The sequence below is a fragment of the Dermacentor variabilis genome, chromosome 10, assembly GCF_050947875.1.
Source record: "Dermacentor variabilis isolate Ectoservices chromosome 10, ASM5094787v1, whole genome shotgun sequence".
Lineage (NCBI taxonomy): Eukaryota > Metazoa > Arthropoda > Arachnida > Ixodida > Ixodidae > Dermacentor > Dermacentor variabilis.
The window spans coordinates 33,555,873-33,580,622 of record NC_134577.1 but is presented as its reverse complement, the minus strand read 5'-3'; the positions used below and the strand labels follow the sequence as shown (position 1 = coordinate 33,580,622).

The window sequence follows — 24,750 nt, the reverse complement described above, 5'->3', positions numbered from 1 at the left end:
TTTTAGGCGTCATGGCAACGTGTCCCCCCAACGTTCGTCTACCCACAAAGCAGCGAAGGCACTTTTAGGATGTCTAAGGACGACTGGCCTTTGCGAACCACTCTGACTGTGTGAACGCGTCCTCAATTTCTTCGTTTCGCCCCTTCCCCCCCCTCTCTCTCTATCGCTCGCTCGCATTTTCCTATTGCATGTCTGTCTGTCGGCCCGTCTGCTGTCTGTCTCATTTTGTCTGAGCACTGCTATCATCGCGTTTTTCTAAACTCTCGATATCTCGCTTGCCGTATCAACTCGTCTGACAGGTTTTCATAATTTTCAGCCATACACGAGGTTGCGGGATCGAATCCCGGCCACGGGGGCCGCATTTTGATGGGAAGGGGGGGGGGCGAAATGCGAAAACACCCGTGTGCTTAGATTTAGGTGCACGTTAAACAGCCGCAGATGGTCAAAATTTCCGAATTCCTCCACTACGGCGTGCCTCATAATCAGAAAGTGGTTTTGGCACGTAAAACCCCATAATTTAATGTATTTTTTAAATTTTCAGCCATACTTGATTGGATAGTCATTCCGCTTGTTGCTTGTTTGTTTGGGAAGTTTGGCTACTGTTGTGCCCGCTGTTACAAGATCGTAGCTAATACACATACACATTAAGAAAAACTATACAAGACAACACTACAAATAAAAGAAGCATAGTAAACAAAAGATTCGCTATCGCAGAGCGAAACTCCGTAAATGCACTATTAATATACAAAGGTCTTGTCTAATACAGAGTCAGCGTATCACCCGTGACAAGCACAATTACTCCGCTCATGAGTAAATGCTATGAGTGTACATAAGTTCAAAGCAGAGTGTACACGAAGTCTGTGGCGCGATAAACTCGACAGATTAATAGTAATAATAAAGAAGCTTAATATATTAAAAAGCGCACCAATGCACGCGAAATGCGAAATGGCACGACAAAGTCATCACGGCGTTCTTGCAAGGCATAATTTATGTCACTTGAATATCACTTTTCATAAACATCTGACGAGATCACTGTCCTCAAGAAAATCGCGCAGTGCTTTTTATAGCTTCTCTTTGTATTATGGACAGGACCACTGCCTCGAACAATTTTCGTGCAGATGAAAGACGTCTATCAAAGGCTTCAAAATTATCATGAAGTGCCGCCTGATGTTAGTTCAAATGTGGACATTCGACGAGGATGAGATTTACAGAGGCTTCCGGGATGTGCCGCAGTGTACGCAATCTGAAAAGGGTATTTTGCGTATGCGAAGAAAAAAAAAATGGGTTGATTGTGTACACCACTCAGACTGGGATACATAGCGCAAAAAATGACGCAGGGACAAGCAGAACACAGTATCCCACCAATACGCCCAAACTTCTTCCCTGCTAATGTGTACACCACACCGAAACATAACCGATTCAAGTGTGTTTAAAGCCCGTTCTATCTTGAACTTTGGGGAAAAGCGTTAGAAAAAGTCCATGTTGTACGAAATAAACATGACTTTGTCCGCTAATCGAGCTATCTGGCCTCTGATAATCTGCGTCTGGGTCTCTGAAGTACTGTTTTGCCTCCGGATATAGCGAATGGTATAGGTCTGAGTTAATTCGAATTATGCGCCGCAGCAGCCATTCTACTTGTGCCCATTTCATCCGGCGCACTTTTTTTTTGTTCTATCATTACGCGTTAGCTTAGTTGAAGTATCCAGGATCGCTGCCCTCTTTACCATTTGTGCCGCGCTCTCTTATTACCCGTCTTATTTTGAGTATGATTAATACGCCAAGTTGTGTTAAATACTGAATAAATCAAATAGACTCAGTACTTATAAACTGCGCTAAGTATCGCGTATTTGTTCAGAAAGGCCGGTTTTTAACATTTTATTGCTAATGGCGCCTGAAAGTCAGCAGTGGCTATTATCGCCATGTGCGCAGCACTGAACGAGAGAAATCTTGTGAAGGTTCGCGGCGTGCTCGGAATACGAAAATTTGCGGCTGCAGTTTACTACGACGGGTAATCGCCGTTCAATTTTTGGTGTGTGCTTCGTCGCACAGGCCGCAGGGGAACGCGAATCTCTCTCTCTCTCTCTCTCTATCTCTCTCTCTCTCTCTCTCTCTCTCTCTCTCTCTCTCTCTCTATCTCTCTCTGTCTCTCTCTATCTCTCTCTCTCTCTCTCTCTCTCTCTTTCTCTTTCAGTGTTCGCTTGTGAATATATGATAAGCAACATAGCTTGGTGCGGCTCACATGAGGCACATTTTCTGCAGGTTAATACGACAAGACCACAGAGACTGGAAGGAGACGAGACGAGCACAGGTTCCTCCGCCCTTGTCAAACATACGTTAGAAGCGCACGTTTTGTAACTCACCTTCTCACCTTTTGTTTTTTGTTTTTTTCACTTTCTCCAACTTTCGCCGTCGAGTGACTCAGGTGGGTGTGTGCGTTCTTGCATTCGTGACACCTCGCGTTCCAACTTTCTACGCGTCGTAACATGCACTGTGTCTAAGGTCTGGTGTCTTTTAAGTTATAAATGACGGGGAGGAACGCCAATGTGACGTGACGCAGACGTTTACAGTGGTTAAATTGCGTGACAGTCGTAATATTAGGGATGCAGAAAGTATTGACGTTGTCGCTCGCGGAAGGGGCGAAGAGCAGCGATGCAATTTAGTACCTTAAATATTTGCAGGGTGTATAGTGAACCATGCCCCTCCCACAGTACAGGGTAGCCAACCGGAGATAATATCGGGTTAACCTCCCTGTCTTTCCTTTGCCTCTCTCTCTCTCTCTCTCTCTCTCTCTCTCTCTCTCTCTCTCTCTCTCTCTCTCTCTCTCTCTCCATAGTGAGTGGTGCGTACGTCCAACCTCTGGCTTCCTGACGCAGCTGGTTTTGCAGCAGAGCCTAACAGAAAGTTGAGACACATATTTATTGCGTCTGTAAATTTATTCTCTGAATACGCCTCCAGTTGCCCTCGCATTTCTCAACGTTCGACGAATGCTCTGCTAAACCGACTCGGTCTCGTAACTGTAGGTGTGAGCGTAGGAAGGGGCAACAGGTAATGCTCTGTAGTGTCTACGTATGTTCCTTTTGCCTACATTGGCGCCCACGTTCCCATAAGGTCGGCACGAACCACAGATAAAACAAATCAGTGTCGGAGCTGTGACGGTGACGGCGTAGCAAGATACCGATTTCTAATGTCACACGCGGCTGGTCGTTTCATGGAGAGAGAGCAAATGATAAAGGAAAGGTAGGGAGGTTGACCAGGACTGAGCCCGGTTGGCTACCCTACACTGGGGAAAGGGAAAAGGGGACGGAAAGATTAAAAGAAGAAGAGAAAGTCTACTGGGTATATCGTTCGGTCACTCAGTCCGGATCACAGACGCTGACTCAATCCAGGAGCCTTCAAATATCGCAGCAGAGTTTTTGTGGCCTTTTGTGGCTGCGATATGCGAGGCCATGGTCCCAAGATCTTCTTCAAGGTGAACGGTGTTCTATCTAGCTGATTGAGAACCGCTTTAAATCTGTAATATAAGGTAACCCGGTCTGGTAACACTGAGAGCACTTCATTGTCGCAACTGAAAGCTCGCTTATGCTCGCACATGGCATTAGTGGCCTCCTGACACAACATCTCTAGCTCGGCTTGAGCGCTTTGAAAGGACCGCTCAAATGTGCCGGAATGCTATGCAGCGCCTGCTCTTATGTGCATCCCTACGGACCGCAGGTCTGATTTTTATCTAATTCGTACACGCAAAACTGAAACTGTCGAGTGCGCTGAAACGTCCGCACTGCCAAGTTTGGAGTGCGGTTCTTTAATTCCAATTTACACTGGCTGCTTTACTTCGGAACTCCCTGGTCCGTACGCTCTTGCACGGGGCAGTATTATCGGAACATGACACTGCACAATGTAGGCTCGGGGACTGGCGGGTCACACTTTTTTTTTTAAATTATGGGGTTTTACGTGCCAAAACCACTTTCTGATTATGAGGCACGCCGCAGTGGAGGACTCCGGAAATTTCGACTACCTGGGGTTCTTTAACGTGCACCTAAATCTAAGTACGCGGGTGTTTTCGCATTTCGCCGCCATCGAAATGCGGCCGCCGTGGCCGGGATTCGATCCCGCGACCTCGTGCTCAGCAGCCTAACACCATAGCCACTGAGCAACCGCGGCGGGTGGCGGGTCACACTTGTCTTCAAGCACTGATCCGTGCTACTCGGCGATGCGGCTTGGCTCGCTTTTTTCCGACTTCCCCCGCTATTGCCTCAACAGTATTGGCGGCGCTTCAAAGCTTTTTGGCCAAACCTCGCGCTGCAAGCTGCTTTCTCGCCCCCCCCCCCCCTTCCGCCTCTTCTACTTTACGCCCTTACCTCTCATCTTTCAGTTGCACCGTCAGTGTGCTTTATCTCTCCTCTGGGATTCCACCTGGCATCGCCTTTCGCCGACACGGAATTGAGAAAAATGGCGCCCTCTCCGAGCGAACGTTCTTGTCTGTCGGCCCTCCCTTTCCACCTGCGTCGTCGCGTTTTTTTTTTTTTTGTCTATCTCTATCTTACTCTCGCTATCTTGTCGCTTCTTTAGTCCTCCAGAGGCGTTGGGGCCACGTCTCCTCTAGATATTCTAACTCTTTTTCTGTTAGATAAGCCGTCCCTTCGCTCTCAGTTGTTTACGTGCACATGTACGTAGGACAACGAAGAGACGGAGAGATAAAGCGGGTTCATTATTCGGAACAAACGTATACATGAATCCGAGCGTAGCCAATGCAGCAAAAGTTTGCACCACGTAGAAAGCCTGGCAAATACGTAATGAACGAGAAGAAAGGGACCCGAGATACCCGATTTTTATTAATTATATCATAAGAAGCCAAGAAACAGGCAACATAGAGGAAATTACTTGTACTTACTGAATGAACTAAAGAAATGGTAAGTTAATGGAAATGAAAGTGGATGAAAAGGCAATTGGCCGCAGGTGGGATGCGAACCCACGTCTTCGCATTGCGCGTGCGGTGCTCTTACCAACCGAGCCACCGCGGCGGCGTTTTGCCAAACACCTGTGGTATTTATGTTTTACTATTAGAACTAACCCTGGGAGTGTTAGCCAGCGCCATCACTCACAAATCTTCGTGGCGGATGTGGAACATCCTTTCTGCCGCAGACGTCACGAATACCTAATCTTCTCGGGCGACGGCGATTGGTGAATAAACCGACACATGCTACCTTAAGACATCAGTGTGGCTGGATCCGAGACCTTTGTAATGTAATGAACGAAAAGAAGTGGTAGCGAGGTGTCCAATATTTTATTAATCATGTCATAACAAGCCGACAAACAAAGGCGTGGATTCGTATCCCACCTGCGGCTAATTGTTCTTTAATCCACTTTCACTTGCATTAATTTATCATTTATTTAATTCAGTTAGTAAGTACGAGTATTTTACCCTATGTTGTCCTTGGGGTCTTCGTTTGTTCGCTTCTTGTGATATGGCACAAATATAGTGACCCAAGCTAGTGGACAGCTTGGGTCACTGTGTGGGCGTATGAGTGGGACTGGCCGCTCGAGGCACTTTCCGTGCATTCGCAGGCTTCTTCCAAGCGTCGGAAAAACGCATTTATGTACCAGGTATTCAGCAACAGAAAGCTGTATCGTGAGTTTCTCATGTTGCTCTACAATATTCTCCTTGACACTTTTCATCCAATCATAATAATTGAGGAGCCGATTGTTTGATCAATACTAATTATCGAATTAGGTGGAATTCAAAAAAAAAATATATTCCGAGTATCTCCAAGCGACGGCAAACAACGTTACCTCGGTTCTGTCCAGCTATGCAGCATATGCATAGTTTTAACGTTTGGGCTCAAGTTAAGTGAAGCACCCTGCATTAGTGCTCACAATCTGGAAGGAAGTTTAATTTCACTGGCGCCGCTCATTACGGGAGGCGCGGTGGCGGCTGTGCGATGTCAGTACAGGATCCGCACGACGTGTTAAAGCTGTTTTAAGGTGGCAGAAATTTCGGCGCACCCGCGTATATTCGCACCCGCGTCGAGTTAGAACGCCGTGATAGAAGTTCAAGCACAGCGCTTAAACCTCGTTATCGCTGTGAGGGCTTCACCCTTCGGTCGACACTAGCCACTTTCTCTATACCTTTGCATGTCAATGTGCGGAAGGGCGAGCCTCTTTCCAGGGTGTCACTTCAAAATCAGCTGCGTCGGCCCTTTGTACGTCGTGAAAATCCAATTGTTTCAGATAGTACGGATATAGAGCATCCACCGCGCAGTACTTTGCATTTGAAATACGAGTGAATGCCTCACGGGAGGCTCGCAAGATTAAAGTTTTTTGATGCCGAAACGAAAAACACCGCTGCCACTGACGCTCGTCGGAAGTGAGAAATAATAGGTGGTGTCAAAGAACCCAACTTCCATGACGTGTTTCCGGCTCCCGCAATCGCTGCCGCCGCATGGAGCCAGCAAAAGTACAGCCTTCGAGGCCTGCATCTGTTTACTCTGAGGGCGCCACCACTGGAGCATGGATTTTGACTCCTCCTATTCAGAACGCGCAGTTCCTCAGCAAGACCTCTGAGATTGGGCGTCGCCCGCCTAGTGCTGCCCACGACGCGCTGAAGAATCTCTGAAGTCACGTGCTGGGATTGACGTCATACGCGTTGACCACCAGGTGCAAGCGTCGTCCGCGGAGGTGATGCTTAAAGACTTAATTTAAAGGAACTAGGCGACTACAAGCCCCCGGTTTTTTCCATATTACTTCGAATGTATCGAGTGTGCATTTCTGACCTATGTAGCCAGAGTCAATTTTTTTTTTTTTTGCAGTCGGTCCTAAGAGCTCTACGTATGGGCTTTGTTTTTGACCAACTTTGCTTGTGAACACTTTGTTTTGTGAACAAGAAGTTCGGTGTCAGTCGAGCATAGTTCTTTTTTCGTCGACGTCACTTCCAGTGGACTGCACTTTCCCGTCGACCTCGGCGCTGCTTTCTTTTAGACGTTACCTATTTCTCTTTTTCTTCCATGGTGCCTCTCTGGGCGCACCGGCATTCTTCCTACACACTCAAGCAATGTCGCAACGAACAAAGTTTTGGGACAAAGCCGTGTCCTTCTTCAATGAAGAATCAGAAAGCAAAAAAAAAGAAAGGTTAAACGAAGGCTTAAAGACAGGAGCGGAGACCGCGACAGAACTAGGGGACCCCGACGTTGTCAACAGACAGCGCCGGCATCTGGGACAAATGGCCCTTCCCCGTAAACGTGGGCGCTGAGCCCGGCATCTCATTTGACGCGACTCGGTGGTGGTGGTGGTGGGGCCGGTGATGTTTCTGGTCATACTCATTTCTTAACCTCTGTCTAGTTTCGTTCGCGCTCAGTTTATTCTAGCCGTTTTTTTTTTTTTTCTGTTTTCGAGCCCCCACCTCCTTTTCTCTCACGATCTCGAGGTACGATTGTTTCGCTGTGGTTTGAGGAAAGAGAAAGTTGCTGCCCCCTGACTGGCTGGTCTTCGGTAGCTAAGAGTGTTGTTGACTTCCGTTGAGAAAGTCGGCCTTCTGTTTTCGTGCCCCCTCTATCTTGCTCTTTCCTTTTTCTATCATTCTTTTTTCCTCGGCGTCTGCCACTGCGCGTTTCATCATCATGTCCGAAACACGCGACTTCGTCTCGCTAGAAAGGTCAGGAAGAAGTTTTCCATGAAGTCATTTCTTCGCGTCCTAGAAACACATCCGTGGCTCGACGTCTGTTACTAGCAGGTTACGCCGCCTCTCCCCCCCCCCCCACCCTCCCCGTTCACTTTCTTCCTTATCTTATCGCTACGGTGCGAACGGAATCGGAACGGATATATACTATGCTTTCAGGCAAGTGTGGACGCCTGTTCTTGGCTTCGAACTGTTGACGTGGCGAGGGGTAGCTAAAAGAAGGAGAGGGCCTGAGGTCAATGTGACACAGGAAATTTAAGATTTTTGTGAGCTTGAACAGCGTTCCAATCGTTTGAAGAGCGCACATAGTTTGAAGCGTGCCTAATACAGGTAGTGGAGAAAAATAATATATGTTCTCAACATGTTCAATGTCCTCAACAAGCGAAATATTTGGAAACGTCATTAGTAATTGAACTCAACGTTGAGTCTGACGTACCAGAAGACAAGTACTATGCCTTTGAATGGGATTTTAAGCTCTTTAATACCCGTGTCAGGCGGTTTTATTTATCAGAAACATACTCCTTAAACATCTCCCGTAGCAGGTAGCTTAATTATATCATCAGCTGGATTACTTGAGGGCGCATATTGTGCTATGGATGACAGTGTCATATTAAGTAATGTCCAAGGTTTGGTAATTTTCTCATTCACCTCTTTGCGGCAGTAGTCGCGATTGCGGTATTGAAGGCGTGTAGTGATAAGCGAACTGGCATGCATTTAGAAAAAAAAAATTCAGCTTTGAATCAGTTTCGAAAAATACGTCCTCGCAATCTGCGGTGAAAAAAAGAATTAAACGTTACAGTTAACACTGATCGATGAGCGCTGTGTTTTCTCAGATTGCTGACAAGCTTCACCCGGTATGCATGTTGTCGCAGATCTTGAGGACGCATTTCTTAGAAACCGATGATAAACCGTTGTCGGTTGAGCAAACCGATGAAGGGGAACGTTCGTCAACATGCTCCTCACGAAACGAGTCGCATTTATTCATTGCAGTGTGTGTTGCTTCAATAGCAGCGCATGATTCTTATAGCTAAATGGCTGGCTGATTTCCTTCCATATTTGCATTTTTCAGTGGATTTAGAATTTCACACACACACACACACACACACACACACACACACACACACGCACACGCACACGCACACGCACACACACACACACACACACACACACACACACACACACACACACACACACACACACACACAACAACAACAACAACAATAACAAACGCAAAACGTGCCGATTAACTGCAACGCAGCGGTGGCGCCATCTGTCAAGGCTGCGGTAAGCACCGTGCTTTCGACGTAGCTGTTGCAGATGGCGACCCCATCGTGTGGCAACAGAATCAAACATCTTTGATTTACGTCGCCATAGATGTTCTCCACTTTGAACTTATTGTGGACAAGGATATAACTAAGGCTTTAAAGTGTCATATTAAACCGAACTCTGCAAAAGTTCTACCTATCTGGATATAATTATTCGTTCAGTACATCTTGCATGGTGGCTTACAAATACCCAAACAACGCTCTCTCGGCCCCACAGGCCGTATAATTTATAGCGTCCTGGCCCGCAGATTTCAGACTGAAAAGTCCGTGCATTTGGACTGGCATTTGGAGCCTCTGCAAGAGGTCTTTTCGGGGCTGATAAAAGTAGGTACTTCTTCCGGTTTCGCAGCACGTGGCTCATAATTCTGATTTATTCAAAGCGAGGTGTTAGATTGCTGTGGTAAACGAATCGGAAGAAGGTATTCTACGACATTCACCGCGGAATGCATCGCCCGGGCCATATTTTTGGAGAAACAAACCGGTGGTTTAATAGGAAAGGTCAATTTTAGTGGAATCCTTATCGGCGCAGCGGTCAACATGGACAGTGGTCGTGTCTTCGGCGGAGCAACGCACAGGCGACGCCATGGCGGTTCATGTCGTCTGCTCGTGAGAGCAAAAAATCGTCTGGCTTTCTCCTCCCCCGCAACCTCCCCCCCCCCCTCCCCCAAGGCGAACACAGTAGGGACAACAGAGATGAGAAAAGATTGCTATGGGCGCACCGAAGTGCGCAGTCCAGGGAAGTACGGTGTCTCACCGTTCGCAGTTGGAACTCTGAGAGCGAGGTACTACGACAGCGTACAGAGGTCCGGTAAATGGCAAACAGCGTACTACACATACATGTAGGAGAGAAAAAAAGAAGAAAGTTGGAGGCTTCATGTCCCACTGGGCGACACTACGACGAAGGTTGCCAGGCGAGCGGAACAGACAGCGGTGAAAGGTCGAAAAGGTGGGCGCCAGGAAGAGGACGCTGCGAGCTTTCGCTTTCCGACTCAGATTGTATCGTCTTGCATTTTTTTTTTTGTGTGTGTGTGTGTGTGTGTATACGTTACCCGTATTTACCCCGTGCGCTAGGTACTGTGTTGCTCTACATCACTCTGTATTAGTGTCTTGTTTTGTGTTTTGGTTGTCTGCTACCTTCTCTACATTTTTCCGACGCAGGAAAAAGAAAAGTTTCCTCGCAAGCGGCGAAATAAGTTCTCCAGCCCTCTGTAGCGCCTGTTCTTCTTGGTAATGTAATAGACTGTTGGTTTCGTCGCAGCATATTTGCTTGATAGGTATTTGAAATGACGTATGCTTTATCTGATTCTGTCATAGCTGGTTATAAACCACATCCATCAACTTGAGTAGAGAAAATACATTTAATGGTAGACAGTGCGATTCGACGTTCAAGATTTGGATTCTGTCTTCTTATATCTTCTCTTTTGCGCCAAATACATAGCGCAGTTAGGTAGACAGACAGAGCAGGCACTCAGACAGAAAAAAAGCAGGTAGGCATACGGTTAGAGTTTACAAGCAAATGGCTAGAGAAGACAGGTGGATTAGGTAGCTATAGGTAGGCGTAATATATCGGTAGAATGGGTAGATAGATAGCCAGAGTGGACAGGTGGATGGGGTACAGTAGACAGGTAGATTAGTTAGGTAGACGCACAAGACAGTTAGATGGTTATGCAGATTGATAGGCAGTGGGCTACATGGACCGATGGCTGCATTAGACAGCTGAATTAAAATTAAAGAATGGAGCTTTACGTGCCAGAACCACTATCTGATTTTCAGATCCCGCGACCTCGTGCTTAACAGCGCAACATCAAAGCCACTAAGTAACCACGGCTGGCTGTTGTAGAGCGGACAGGTGGATGGACAGTATTGATAACCAGACGGACAAAGTACACAGGTGGACGCGTAGCGCAGAGAGCCCTGGTTGTCGTTATTGTTTCCTGTGTTTTGTCTATATAGCGTTGAACATATCCTTCACTGAACACCAACTATGCCAGGAAGATCTTTGTGTGGCGCGTCCGCCAGCATTTCAAAACGTAAAATTTCTGCACGATGGCAGTTTTAATTGAGACTCCATTGACATAAGCGATAATTTTTCATACGGATTGAAATTTCATTGTAGTTGACGTTTGCCATGACGACTTCTGAGCCTGCATAAATAACGTACGGAGATCGGCGGTAAGGTCCGTAGCGAAGCAACGCCTTTGCCCACGAAATCGTTCACAGTTTTCTTCTATTGGCTCACCGCTTCGCCACCCTTGCGTCGTAACTGCTTTGCAGCTGTCCTGTAACTTTTATCGTTGCGCGCCCTATTTTTACGAGCACCGTCTTGGCTGCTGTCTGGGGGTTTACGTGCAGCCAGCACCGACGCCGTGCGAGAAGATCGTCAGGCTGCCGCGACCCTCACGTGCCTTGGTGCTGCGATGCCTTACCTTCCTTGCGTGTCTGTCTTTGCGTGGTCGTGTGTGTTTCTCTTTCTTTCTCTCTCTCTTTCTTTCTTTCTTTGAGTCTGTGAAGTCTGCCGAATCTATTTTTTCCTCCCCTGTTGCGCCGAATAGATGTTTTTATTTCCCCGTCATTCCGTGGCCTTTCTGAATTTCTTTTTTTTTTCTTGGGTGTTGGGGTGGAGCTTACGTGCCAAAACCACTATATGATTATGAAGCACGCCGTGGACAACGGATTTGGTCCTGGCGGGGATTTGATCTCGCGCTTAGCAGCGCTACGTCGAAGCCACTGCTCTCCCCAACCTCGTTGAAGAATGGACGCAGTGGGGAAAAAGAAGGATTCAAAGCCCATTGTTTCAAGACCAACTAAGAGCCTTCCAGAGGGCCTGTGATGTCGCTGAAGGGCTTGGCCTGACACTGCTGACATGCCATCGCGTTGGCCTTAAAAGTCTAGCCTCCGGAGAGCGAGTTGCTCTCCGCTCTCAGTGATAGCATTAAGCAGATAAATGAAAAGTTGTCGCTCTTCCAAAGCAACATGGCTTCCATGGACTAGCGCACTAAGCGGATCAGCAAAATTGAATCCTTCTTAGAAAACTTTGTAGCACATGTGCTGGTACCTAAAACTCCTACACCCCCAGCAACAGCATCGACTAGTAATAGCTCGGGGGCGATCCGCTCTCCGAAGGTTAGCACAGCAACTCAAGAGCAATACGATGGCCACTCAAACTAGCTCGTTCAAGATGTGGCAATGGAATTGCAGGGGTTTCCTTGCCAAGAGGGCTCCCCTGCAACAATATATTCGCTCACACGCAGAGAAGCCCAATGTTATCATTTTACAAGAAACATTAACATCTAACGTCACGCTGTCTGGCTACAGGCCCGTAGCAAATCACGAAGAAGGACGGGGGATCGCCGTACTGGTTAGCAACAAGCTGACCCACATCACTCACGACCTTAAGATGACCGCAAGTAAAGTCGAATACATGATGATAGAGATCATCCCTAGTCCAAGGAACCGCGAAAGTATATTCATTCTGAATGTCTACAGCAGTCCCAAAGCTCCAAAACAACGCTTCAAAGCCCTAATCACCAAGGCCACGCAACTAGAGCGCGACTCCCCTTTGATCATAGCTGGTGACTTCAACGCGCCGTACCACACCTGGGGCTACCCATACAACACCAACAAGGGGGAGGACCTCTGGCGTGAGGCTCTAAACCTAAACTTGATGCTGGTCACGGACCCAGCGTTCCCAACCAGATGCGGAACTTCGTCGAGCCGTGGCACGACACCGGATCTCACCTTTGTCAGGAGTATTGCAGCGGTCAAGTGGACGAACCTCGAGGTAGACTTTGGTAGCGACCATTATATCTTGGCCACGCACCTCCAAGTCGAGCAGAAGAGACAGCGCATGTTCCAGTACACAGACTTTGACAAATTTCGCAAAATTCGGGAAGAGCGAATGGAGAGTGAGGACAAGCCTAGCCTCGAACAATGGGTTGTACAGGTTAGACACGACATCATAGCTACCACCAAGGAGGTTTGTACCGTCCTGCCGGTGGAAAAGATGGACAGCCGTCTGGCTCACCTGCTGGAGGCCAAGCAGTCCCTCCTCGCCAGGTGGAAAGGACAACGGCTCAACCGCAGGCTCAGAGAAAAGATATCGGAAATCAACAGAACTATAGAGGAACACTGCAGAGCCCTCTCTAAACAGCAATGGGATGAGGTGTGTAACTCCATCGACGGGCAGATGCGCAACGGGGGCACCTGGAACCTCCTAAAGCATGTCCTCAACGAGACGAACAATAAAACCAACCAACGCAACACACTGGCGCGCACTCTACACACAGCCAAGCGAGAATATTCGAGCAAGGAAATTTTATCTCAACTCGTGCAGAAGTACCTATCAGTCGCATCGGGCCCTACACCACCTTCTCCTGACTACGAAGGCTCCGAGAACCCTGAGCTCGACGCAGAATTCGGGATTAAGGAGATCAGGCAAGCGCTCCACGCCCTCAACGGCAGATCGGCTCCGGGTCCGGACAACATCACAAACAAAGCTCTACGGAACCTGGACGAGAAGTCCATCAAATACCTAACGGACATCATTAACCAAGCATGGAGCAGTGGTAAAGTCCCGGAAATGTGGAAATCGGCCAACATCATTCTCATCCCCAAGCCAGGCAAGCCGCCCAGCCTCGATAACCTCCGCCCAATTTCGCTCACATCGTGCGTGGGGAAGGTTGCTGGTCACGCAATCCTAAACAGGCTTTCATGCTACCTGGAGGACCACTACATTTACCCACACAACATGATCGGCTTCAGGGTCGGACTCTCGACGCAGGACGCGATGAAGCTCATCAAGCATCACATTATTGACTGTAATGCGCGGGACACGAGAGCCATGCTAGGTCTAGATCTGGAAAAATAATTTGATAACATTGTTTGCTCGTGCGTTTTAAACACAATCTCGAGCCTAAACCTGGGGAAGCACTTTCATTCCTACACGAGATCTTTCCTGTCAGACAGAGAAGCCACCCTTAAGATCGGGGACCTGACTTCAGACATGATCAAGCTGGGTTCTAAGGGGACGCCACAAGGGACAGTCATATCCCCAACCATCTTTAACCTCGTCATGATTGGTCTATCCAGGACACTCTGTGCTATTGACGGTATCACTCATACCATATACGCAGACGACGTTGCCATCTGGTGTACGGGAGATAGTGACGGACAGGTAGAGACGGCCCTGCGAGAGGCGATTGATGCTACCGAGAGATACCTTGAGTCCACGGGCCTTCGGTGCTCACCGCACAAGTCGGACCTGCTACTTTATCAACCCAAGCGCAGAGGCCCGAAACCAAAGGGATGGAAGCCACTCGCCGAATGCGACATAAAGCTGCGCACAAACGACGGAGGCTATATTCCGAGGGTGGATGCTATCCGGATTCTCGGCACGATGGTAGAGCCGAGTGGTTCAAACAACCAGACAGTGCTGCGACTCACCAAATAGACGGACAATGCCACCAGACTAATCAGAAGAGTGGTCAACCAGCAGCAAGGCCTCGGAGAAGATAACCTCGTGAGATTGGTACATGCGTTCGTAATGTGTCATTTCACTTATGTCGCGGCCATGCACAACTGGCAAAGGTCGGAGCGGGATAAGTTGAATGCATTAATCAGGAAGGCAATCAAGAGAGCTCTCGGCCTCCCCATATACACTCCCACGGAACGCTTACTTCAACTTGGCATGCATAACACGTGCTAGAGGAAATAGCGGCAGCACAGGAGAGAGCCCAGTGCGTCAGGTTATCTACCACACAAGCTGGAAGACACATCTTACAGGAGCTGGGCGTTGCCCCCAAAGTAATCGAGACAAAGTTCTGCAGCTTCCCTCGAGAGCAGCGGGACCGCATCACTGTCGCCCCGATCCCACAAAACGTCCATCCAGAACACAACTTGGGAAGGCGTCGGGCTCGCGCGAAGGCTCTCCTGGAAAAGGCTCGTGAACGGGCTTCGGAGCACAGTTTCGTAGACGCAGCGCGCTACGGCAACGGACAGGCCCTCGCTGTAGTTAGCGTAGATCATGAAAGGCAAATAACGAACGTAATCTCGATTCGGACGACGTCCTCTGAAATCGCAGAACAGGCTGCAATAGCGATGGCCTTATTGGACGACAAGAGGACATCAATCTACTGTGACTCGATATCAGCTGTTAGGGCATTTGCCAAAGGAACCATATGCGAGATGGCCCTAGGGATACTAGGAAGCAAAGAGATCAAGCCACACAGTGATCTGGTTTCCAGCAGACATGGGACAGATCGAGGGTGCCCCGCCCAACCTCAACGAGTCGGCACACGAAGCTGCGCGAGGGATCATCAACCGCGTAGCTCAATCTGTCTTTTCGTACTCTTCCTTCCCAAGTCTTTATTTTCCTTTTTTGGCGCAACAATGTATTCTTTAGAACCGCGTAGCTACCGGGCAGCGTGACGCCGGGGGTACTGACAATCGGGACTCTCCTTCCTCGTACACCGAAATTACTAAGCACTTTTACTTGGCTCGGAGGATCTACCCCCTCCCACATTGCAAACTCAATAGACCTCAGGCTTTGACACTAAGGCTTCTACAGACGGGGGCATACCCAAACCCCCTACTTCTTCACAAGATGTACCCCGAAATTCAGACGACAAATGCATGTGCACTATGCAATGACTTAGCGAACTTACCTCACATGCTCTGGCGATGTCCCGCGTTACGCGGCGATGAAAGTAACACTTCTTCACGCTGGGATGCTTTCCTACACAGTCCCAACCTCGAAGAACAGTTATGGGCTGTCCAACAGGCCCGCGACGCGGCGGAGAGGCTCGGCCTCTCTGTCCCGACATGGGAGCGGCCCGCTGCGCGCTAGGGCGCGCCCTAAAGGACCCTAATAAAGTTTTCCATCCATCCATCCATCCATCCATCCGGACCTCATTTTAATAAAGGTTTTCACACACACACACACACACACACACAAACACACACACACACACACACACACACACACACACACACACACACACACACACACACACACACACACACACACACACACACACACACACACACACACACACACACACACACACACACACACACACACACACACACACACACACACACACACACACACCCCGCCGTGGTTGCTCAGTGGCTATGGTGTTGGGCTGCTGAGCACGAGGTCGCGGGATCGAATCCCGGCCACGGCGGCCGCATTTCGATGGGGGCGAAATGCGAAAACACCCGTGTGCTTAGATTTAGGTGCACGTTAAAGAACCCCAGGTGGTCAAAATTTCCGGAGTCCTCCACTTCGGCGTGCCTCATAATCAGTAAGTGGTTTTGGCACGTAAAACCCCAAATATTATTATTATTACACACACACACGCACACACACACGCACACACACACACACACACACTACGCCACCATGGTGGTTCTTTTTTACCTGCATTTTTTAAAGCGCAGCTTTGTGAATCCTCGCGGACTTTACTGACCGCGGATTGGTGTTGCTGCTGTCGTGCGGAATAGCTCACACGCATGATACTACTATTTGCCACCGTTGGAGTAGTCCTGGCTGCTGGCCTTGTTTTCAAACCAATTACGCAGGGATAAAACTAATGTTATTACTAAATATCATTGTTGTAACATATGTACGTCATCGAGAGCCACATTTCTTTTAATGGAGCAAACCTTTCTATGGCTGCAAAATTTTCTAGGCTTTGCGGTTTAACGCATCTGATTGACCGGTCTTTGGCCGAGTAACGTGCTCTTTACTGTTGCAGTCTTCAGGATTGGCCCACTGCACGTGCAGGCTTGCTGACTGTGAAATATAGCGCCGACCCCGGATAGTTTTCGTAGCACAAGGCGCCAATCCCGGAGACAGTACACAGTTCGCAGTCACGTAGGTCACGTGGTAGGCGTCTCCGCACCTTGTCGTCTTCACTGGCAGGTAAGTAATCGCTATGGTGCGGAACGCTGAGCGGAATATCAAAATTGTGCAAATCTCGCGCACTGTGGGAATCGATGTAAGCTAAGCTTTCCGGGCTGGATGCTTTGATTGACGATAGTTAGCGGTGATGCTGACGGCTAAAGCCTAATTGCTTCAACGTTTAGGCTAACACGAGAGTGGTGAGTTGATGTTAAACCTTAGCTTGCGTGCGCCACTAATAATAATAATAATATTTGGGGTTTTACGTGCCAAAACCACTTTCTGATTATGAGGCACGCCGTAGTGGAGGACTCCGGAAATTTTGACCACCTGGGGTTCTTAATCTAAGCACACGGGTGTTTTCGCATTTCGCCCCCATCGAAATGCGGCCGCCGTGGCCGGGATTCGATCCCGCGAGCTCGTGCTCAGCAGCCCAACACCATAGCCACTGAGCAACCACGGCGGGTTGCGTGCGCCACTGCTGTTCTGCTTAGTACACAGAACACACAGAGAGAGGTGGTTGCTTGAGGAGTTGTGCGCCATATTGTATAACCTCTGAGAGGGTTGAGCGTTATCATTGCCTCACATGGCACATCGCATTATGGCAGAACTTGAATTGGATTATGAGGCTGTGCGTGCCAAAACCACACTCGGATTATGAGGCATGCCGTAGTGGTGTACTCCGGATTCATTTTGACACCGTGATGTTCTTTAAAGGGACACTAAAGTGACAAATTATCTCTTCTGCGTCAGTAACATACCGTTCTACAACACCAGACACGACTATTACAACGATAAGACATTTAGTAAGCCAAAAAAAAAACGTAAAAGCGAAATACGGGTCACGACGCCTACTTAAGTTCCCGCACCTGGGGGCTGTGCCGTCTTCGATTTTGATGGCATCTTCTAGGGTCTACTGATTATATATAGCTGTACAGATTGACTACGTTGTGTTTTAAAGGAACCAAATATTACACATGACAAGTTTCGGGAACCTTTATTCAGTCAACGCGGCCCAAATGCGAAAACATACTTTGGAATCCATGACGTCACGCTGACGTACCGGCGCTGGGGTTTCGGCGCGAAATTCAAATAATTATGCTTGGAACTTCATTTTCTCATCTAATAATCAAAACTATCTTTTTGAAATGAGTGCCTGCAGGGTTCTCACACAATGCTGCATTAGTCTAAACTGATTTATTGTTTCGCTTTAGTGTCCCTTTAACGTGTCCCGAAGTCTAAGTGCACGTGCGTTTTCTATTTTGACCCCGTCGAAATGCAGCGGCCGCGATTGGGATCAGGTGCACGACCTCTAGCAATGCCATAGCCGTAAAGCTACTGCGGCGTGCACAGAAGTGTTTATTTGGCGGTCGACCGCTTCCGCATTGTCGCTGGACCCTGTCGTGCGCTTTAATTAATGCTGTTCTGCTTCTGCGCGCCCTGCATAGGTTGCCCGCTTGACATATTTTCATGGCGTTTATTTTTGAGAAATAGCAGCAATGTACTGTATCGTACCTTGAACTGAAGCTTATCCTGTGTCCCCGCAACCGCTGTCGTATAGTAGTGGGGTTTCCTTGTCTTCTCACGCCACCTCCCCCCCTCTCTTGCCTCTTCTCCTCCTTCTCCTTCGTCTCCTCTCTTTAGGGCTGCGTCCCCTCTGGCCTCGCACGTTAGTGGAAAGGAAATCGCTGCAGTTTCTGCAATGCTTCTGAGTGCAGTCCCGGATAATTACAGCTGTCAAGTGGCTAACGTGGCGACAGCCAGGGAGCTCCAGAGGGTATTGTGCGCATTCGACGCCGTGGGGTGAAAACGAGTTTCTCCCGTTGGTTTTCCTCTCTTACTCGCGCCTGTCACCTATGTGCGCGCTCTGAACCCCCCCTCCCCCCGACGCGGTGTGGGCGACAGCAGTAGCCACAGCAGCCCACAGCAGCAGCAGCAGTGGGAAAGTCGAAGGAAGCGACAAAGAAAGCTTCGCTGTAATATTTTGAATTACATTTATTTATCAGCTTCACGAAAGCTTCTGCCTCTGAAACAGAATGCATTCAAGGCGTCCGTCGTACTCGCTAGTAGTCAACTCCGCTTAACATAAGACTCGGTGCAATTTCCGTGCGCGCGTGCGTGTATTCGTGTTTCGACTCTTTATGCACTCAAACAAAGCTTCACTCTATATAGATTCCGACTCGTTAGATCTGCATTTTCTTTTTAGCGTATGGCTTCCTTTGGGGGTTCTTTCGGCCGTTTTCGTGGTTTTCGAAGGTCGGTGATACGCCGCAGATAGGTCTGTGGTCATGATCGGTGGTCCATGATCGGTGGTCCATGATCGGTGGTCCGGGATCGGTGGTCGGTGATTGGTGGTCAATGATCGGTGGTCAATGATCGGTGGTCAATGATCGGTGGTCAATGATCGGTGGTCAGTGATCGGGGGTCAGTGATCGGGGGTCAATGATCGGTGGCCAATGATCGGTGGCCAATGATCGGTGGCCAATGATCGGTGGCCAATGATCGTTGGTCGATGGTTGGTTGTCGATAATTGGTGGTCGGTGCTGTGTTATTGGTAGTCGGTCTTCACAAGAAAAATCGCTAGTTCGTTTGTGCTAGTTCAATTTGACAATCGTCGTCTGTATAGTTTTGCGCAATCGTTCTTTTCTTTTTTGAACAGTATATACAACTTATTTTCATGTTCATGCAAGCGAAGCTAATGCGCGCATCGTAGACTTTTCGTTCTTAGAAGAATATTGCAGTGTCCGCTTCGAGAGCCTGCTGCCGCGGCAAATGAACGAGTCCGAAGCCGGAAAGTTCGCTGAAGTCACCTTATTTCTTTCCTCGCCGTTTCTCCGTTATTACTTTTTTTTATTATTTTCCAATCTCTCTTTTTACCGCTGTAATGCCCCTTCTGCATCTTTTGCATTTCACGGGGGAACGTCGTCCCCGTGATATTTATTCACGGGTGGAACGTCGTCCGGCGTGCTGGCGTGCGGCCGGTCCCGCGGGTGTATCCGGTACGCATAGAAGAAGCGGTTGTTGTTTACCGCCTCCCAGCGTAGGAAACGGTCGGTCGCTCGTTCGCTCACTGACAAATGCGTCTGGCCGTCTCGCGCACTGTACGTCTGCGTTACTCACACTCGCACTGCCCGCCTGTCCGATCTGCTTTGTTTCCTCGCAAGTTTAGCTCAGCTCCGAATCGTTTATTGCCGAGGACTATGCACTTCTTCTGAGCGACTCCATCGAATGCAACGAAGCCTAGGGATCGCGTCAGCCAATCGCTAACGAGAGACGATTGTGCCTTCCTAAGGTGGAGGACGCGTCTCGGCCATTTGTGTGCTGCTAGTCCTTCCGACAACCTTGCATCTTGTTGGCGTCGCGGGAATGGTTATTAGAGACGTACGAGGGAGGAGCCCGCCCTGCGTCTGGTTTTCTATTCTGGTTGGCTGGCGAGACGCGCAGCTTTCGTCGTACTGCACGTAAATACCGAGGAGTGTACCCCGTGTTCCGCTTGTCTTGTGTGCCGGTGCCTTAGGTAGTTATCTGCACAGCATTGCGCTACGTTGCACGTAGCGCTGCCGCCGCCTGTCAACTTTGAATTCGTATGGCTGGCGACGGCGTGTCGTTCACGGAAAGCCAACGCAGGCGTCGCGCCGTTTCTCGGAAGATTTATGAAGCGGAAAGTTCCGACACCCCTCGGTCCACACTGCATTTTTGTGAGCGCCGCGCTCGAATTTGTTGTCGCTGGATTGGGGAATCGGCGAGGGGATTTGGGAGACCGAGTAGGGATGAAGGCATTGCGCATTGTCGGGTTGCCTGTAGGTTCGTAGCAAAAACTAGAATGTCGCGTGTTTTTGTTCTTTTTAAACACTGCCGACAGTGTCGGAGAAAGAAGTCTTCCAGACCCTTTTCAGACCACTTCGTTTATTTCCCTCTAGTCTTCCGGTTCTCACAGTCATATATCTGTCTCTGTGAATATTTTCCATAATATTTTGCAACATTTCTCACAGAGCGTACTTTCATGTTTCCCCCCGCCCTTCCTCAAACATTTTTCAATAATAATAATAATAATAATAATAATAATAATAATAATAATAATAATAATAATAATAATAATAATAGTAATAATAACAGAAGAACACGCAGATATAACGCAGTGTTGGAATCTAAATGACGCGAAGCTTGCTTGAGTTTGCGCGGTAGCAGCACTACGGTGCGTGACACGAACGCAGCTTCGTCGTCTGCATTCCGGTTCGCTGCAGGAGGAGCTCCATGTATGATGCGTGACGAGTCATGAATGTTGATAGAAGATGTATGCGCAGAAAGTACGGTGCGTATCTGAATACGTTTTTAATGAGGACTCTACGTGCCGCTCGCGTAAGAGTTGCACCTCCCCACTCTGGAGAAACTGGCCCAGAGTTGGGCACGCAGGCCACTCTGGGCTGTGTGCTGCATATGTGGGCACATACTTGGTGTACTTCTTGGCAAGTCAGCAAGCAGCAACCAACACCCGCTAAGTGGGGCAAAGCGGCAAAGACAGCTACCGCACGTGTCCCACAAGCTAGGTGGCACACTTTGGACGCCTTCAGTGTGGTCGAAAACTCGTATTTTCATTTTCTTTTTCTTTTAAGTTCGCGGTTGAATGATACAGCAGTCTGTAAACACTCAGTGGTGACGTAACGAATTTGGCAACCGGAGGCAAGGGCTGCTTTCAGGTAGCACAAGCCGATTTCGAAGGCCATGCTTTTGGGTAAAGCAAACTCCGGAAGTGAATGAGGGAGTTGGAAGTGTGTCATGGCCGCCGTGCATCGTTTCGGGCTTGTACGTTTGTCGCGGGTGGCTTTCTGGATGCCAATTATCGCGCATCTAAATGAATTGCGAGCACAATGTAACGGCGGCAGGTTCGCTGCGCCGTTGTAACGCCAGGGAGTGCGGAGTAAGGTATCCAATGCGGTCTCGGAACTGTTTCGGAGCAGACGACCCAACGGTATCTGCTCATTTTCTGACGTCCCGCAGTTTGTGCCAAAAATGGTTGTCGTGGCGGGTGGGTGTGGCATAAAGATAGAGACGTGTGTGCGTCTGTGTGTGTGCGCGCGTGTGTAAAAATATTGAGCCCCCTTCTTTCACTTGCAATTACGAACTGAGAAGAACAGTCGGATGACCGTGCCATGTCCCTTTTAAGGCGAAAGCGAGGAAAGAGAGAGAGAAAAAAAAAGAAAATGAAATCGGTGTCGGGTACTAACGACAGAAACTTTCTTCACTGGTGCTGTCCTCTCAGTCACAACGCGTTCGTTCCAACACTCGTCAACAGTTGTCCTTCTGTGCGGCCGAGCAAGTCCCCGCGGCTTGAACCTTTCTCGAAATGCGCCCGGTGATTTCTCACCTTCTTTCCAACGCGCGTTCTTGTAGCACGCTCTGAATGTGGCCTACCTTCCCGTTCATCCGCGCACTCTGTCATCAAACAAACAAAACGTCGTGCCCATATTAGAGAGCGCACTTGGGCAACAAACGGGGGAGCATTTTACTTGTTATATAGATGTAACGTTCGGCAAGACTGAGTCCCGTCTTTCTATTCTCTCTCTGGAAGCGGAGATTGGTTTTGCACAACACGTTTCAAAGGGAAAGAAGGTTAGCCGAGGAACAGGAGCGCGTGTAGACAATACCAGATTGTCATGCCGTGGCTCGCAATGGAAGCACCGAAACGTTAAGATAATCGAAAGGCGAGTAAACGCTATACCTTTGCATTATGACCCGCACAATGCGCGGCATGTTTGATTTCCCCAGCGTCCGGGGCGTGGAGGGCGGTGCTTACGCGTGCGCCCTCTTTGAAAGCGCGAAAGGTCGGCGTGCCCGCGACGTTGAAAGTCCGCGACTCCGAGAGTGGAGCGCCTGCTTTCTCTCCCGAATCATTTCGCTAATCGAAATTATTCTATTACGCGCTCGCCCCTAAAGTCTTGCTGCATATCTAGTGAAGCGTTCAACTTGGCAGCGTTTCCATTCCTACTTTCTCTTTTCTTTCGGCCTCTTTTATTCTTTCCTTCCGTCCTTCTTTCTTTGAAGTTAATTTTTCATTCTTTCATTCCCTGTCTTCGTTCTTTTTTATGCCACGGGTGTTTTGCCTAGACTACTCACCGCACTCTTACTCTTCGTTTCCTTCGCCACCGCCCTAATTTTTTTATAATATTTATTTATTGCACCTTGTTAGTGTAGTATGAGAGTGGAAAATGAATCCCCCGCCTTCCGCTCCTGCTGTCGTTTATTCATGCGTGGGCGCTTCTTGGTCTCGACAGGCCCATCTCGCGTCTCTTTTAATACAATGTTTATTCAAGACCATCAACAAAGAAAAAAAAGGAAGATAGCCGGGGCTTGACGAACTCGGTCTAGATGAGATGTAAACGAGCTCGTCGCAGCGATTTTCTCTCACTTCGTTCCGTTTTTTTCCCTTTTTTTTATGTGAAGAGTATATTGCGGTAGATTAGGTGCGAGAACACCACGGTCGCAAGTACGCGCCGATGTCGAAATTTCGATAGACTCACCGCAGTATCCAGGCCACCATCCTTTTTTTTCTGTTATTCATATTTGTCATGTACTCTTTGCTCGCGTTTCTTAATTTTGCTTCAAACGAAACGAAGAAGGCGCAATTATTTGGTGCACAACTTGACTTCATTATTACGGAAGCCCCATAGTTCGGAAACTGGGGGGGCGTCGATGTTGTTTCGGAGAAGATGACGTTGACTGGGGGCGCGGGAAGTCGAGCGGGTGCTAAATACCGCTTCGTTCGGTCACTTAAATCCAATGTATTATTTGTTGATGTCAGTGAAATGTAAACAGTCGTTATCCTGTACTGCATGCGCCTTACGACGTAACTGATAAGTGCGCAGTAGCCGGTGTCAGGAGGCGTCGATAACGTAGCAGTCTCAGTTAACCCGAACCTTGCACCATGTTGAAATAGAAGGAGGAACGCGTGGCAACTTGGAATCGAAATGTGTGCATGCAATTCGCGGAACTAAGTTTCACTCCCGTGCAACCGCTCTATTACTATGGTTGTTACTAATCGAACAATAGCAGTAATCGTAAGTACGCAAACTATCACTTCTGCTACAAGAAAATGCGCCACACGTGTGCTCTGAGTGCATTACGAAACTATGGCGACCGAATATATACAGCACTCGCAACGCGCTTGTGCACGCGTGATTCGTTGAAAGTTCCAACTATATGACGCCGTGCAGTCCGGCCCCTACAGTCGCAGTAATCGTAACTACGCAAACTATCACTTCTGCTACAAGAAAATGCGCCACACGTGTGCTCTGAGTGCATTACGAAACTATGGCGACCGAATATAAACAGCACTCGCAACGCGCTTGTGCACGCGTGATTCGTTGAAAGTTCCAACTATATGACGCCGTGCAGTCCGGCCCCTACAGTCGCAGTAATCGTAACTACGCAAACTATCACTTCTGCTACAAGAAAATGCGCCACACGTGTGCTCTGAGTGCATTACGAAACTATGGCGACCGAATATAAACAGCACTCGCAACGCGCTTGTGCACGCGTGATTCGTTGAAAGTTCCAACTATATGACGCCGTGCAGTCCGGCCTCTGCAGTCGCAGTAATCGTAACTACGCAAACTATCACTTCTGCTACAAGAAAATGCGCCACACGTGTGCTCTGAGTGCATTACGAAACTATGGCGACCGAATATAAACAGCACTCGCAACGCGCTTGTGCACGCGTCATTGGTTGAAAGTTCCAACTATATGACGCCGTGCAGTCCGGCCCCTACAGTCGCAGTAATCGTAACTACGCAAACTATCACTTCTGCTACAAGAAAATGCGCCACACGTGTGCTCTGAGTGCATTACGAAACTAT

The 24,750-nt window shown here is 48.7% G+C and overlaps 1 long non-coding RNA gene and 1 other non-coding gene across 2 annotated transcripts in view; one reads left to right on the top strand and one right to left on the bottom strand.

The window, feature by feature from the left end:
• The window catches only part of LOC142559477 (uncharacterized), a 287,689-nt gene that overhangs the window by 156,274 nt on the left and 106,665 nt on the right, over positions 1–24,750 (top strand). The window lies entirely within an intron of this gene.
• Positions 4,946–5,018, bottom strand: TRNAA-CGC (transfer RNA alanine (anticodon CGC)). Its single transcript has one exon. It is a non-coding gene; the product is annotated as a tRNA-Ala (tRNA).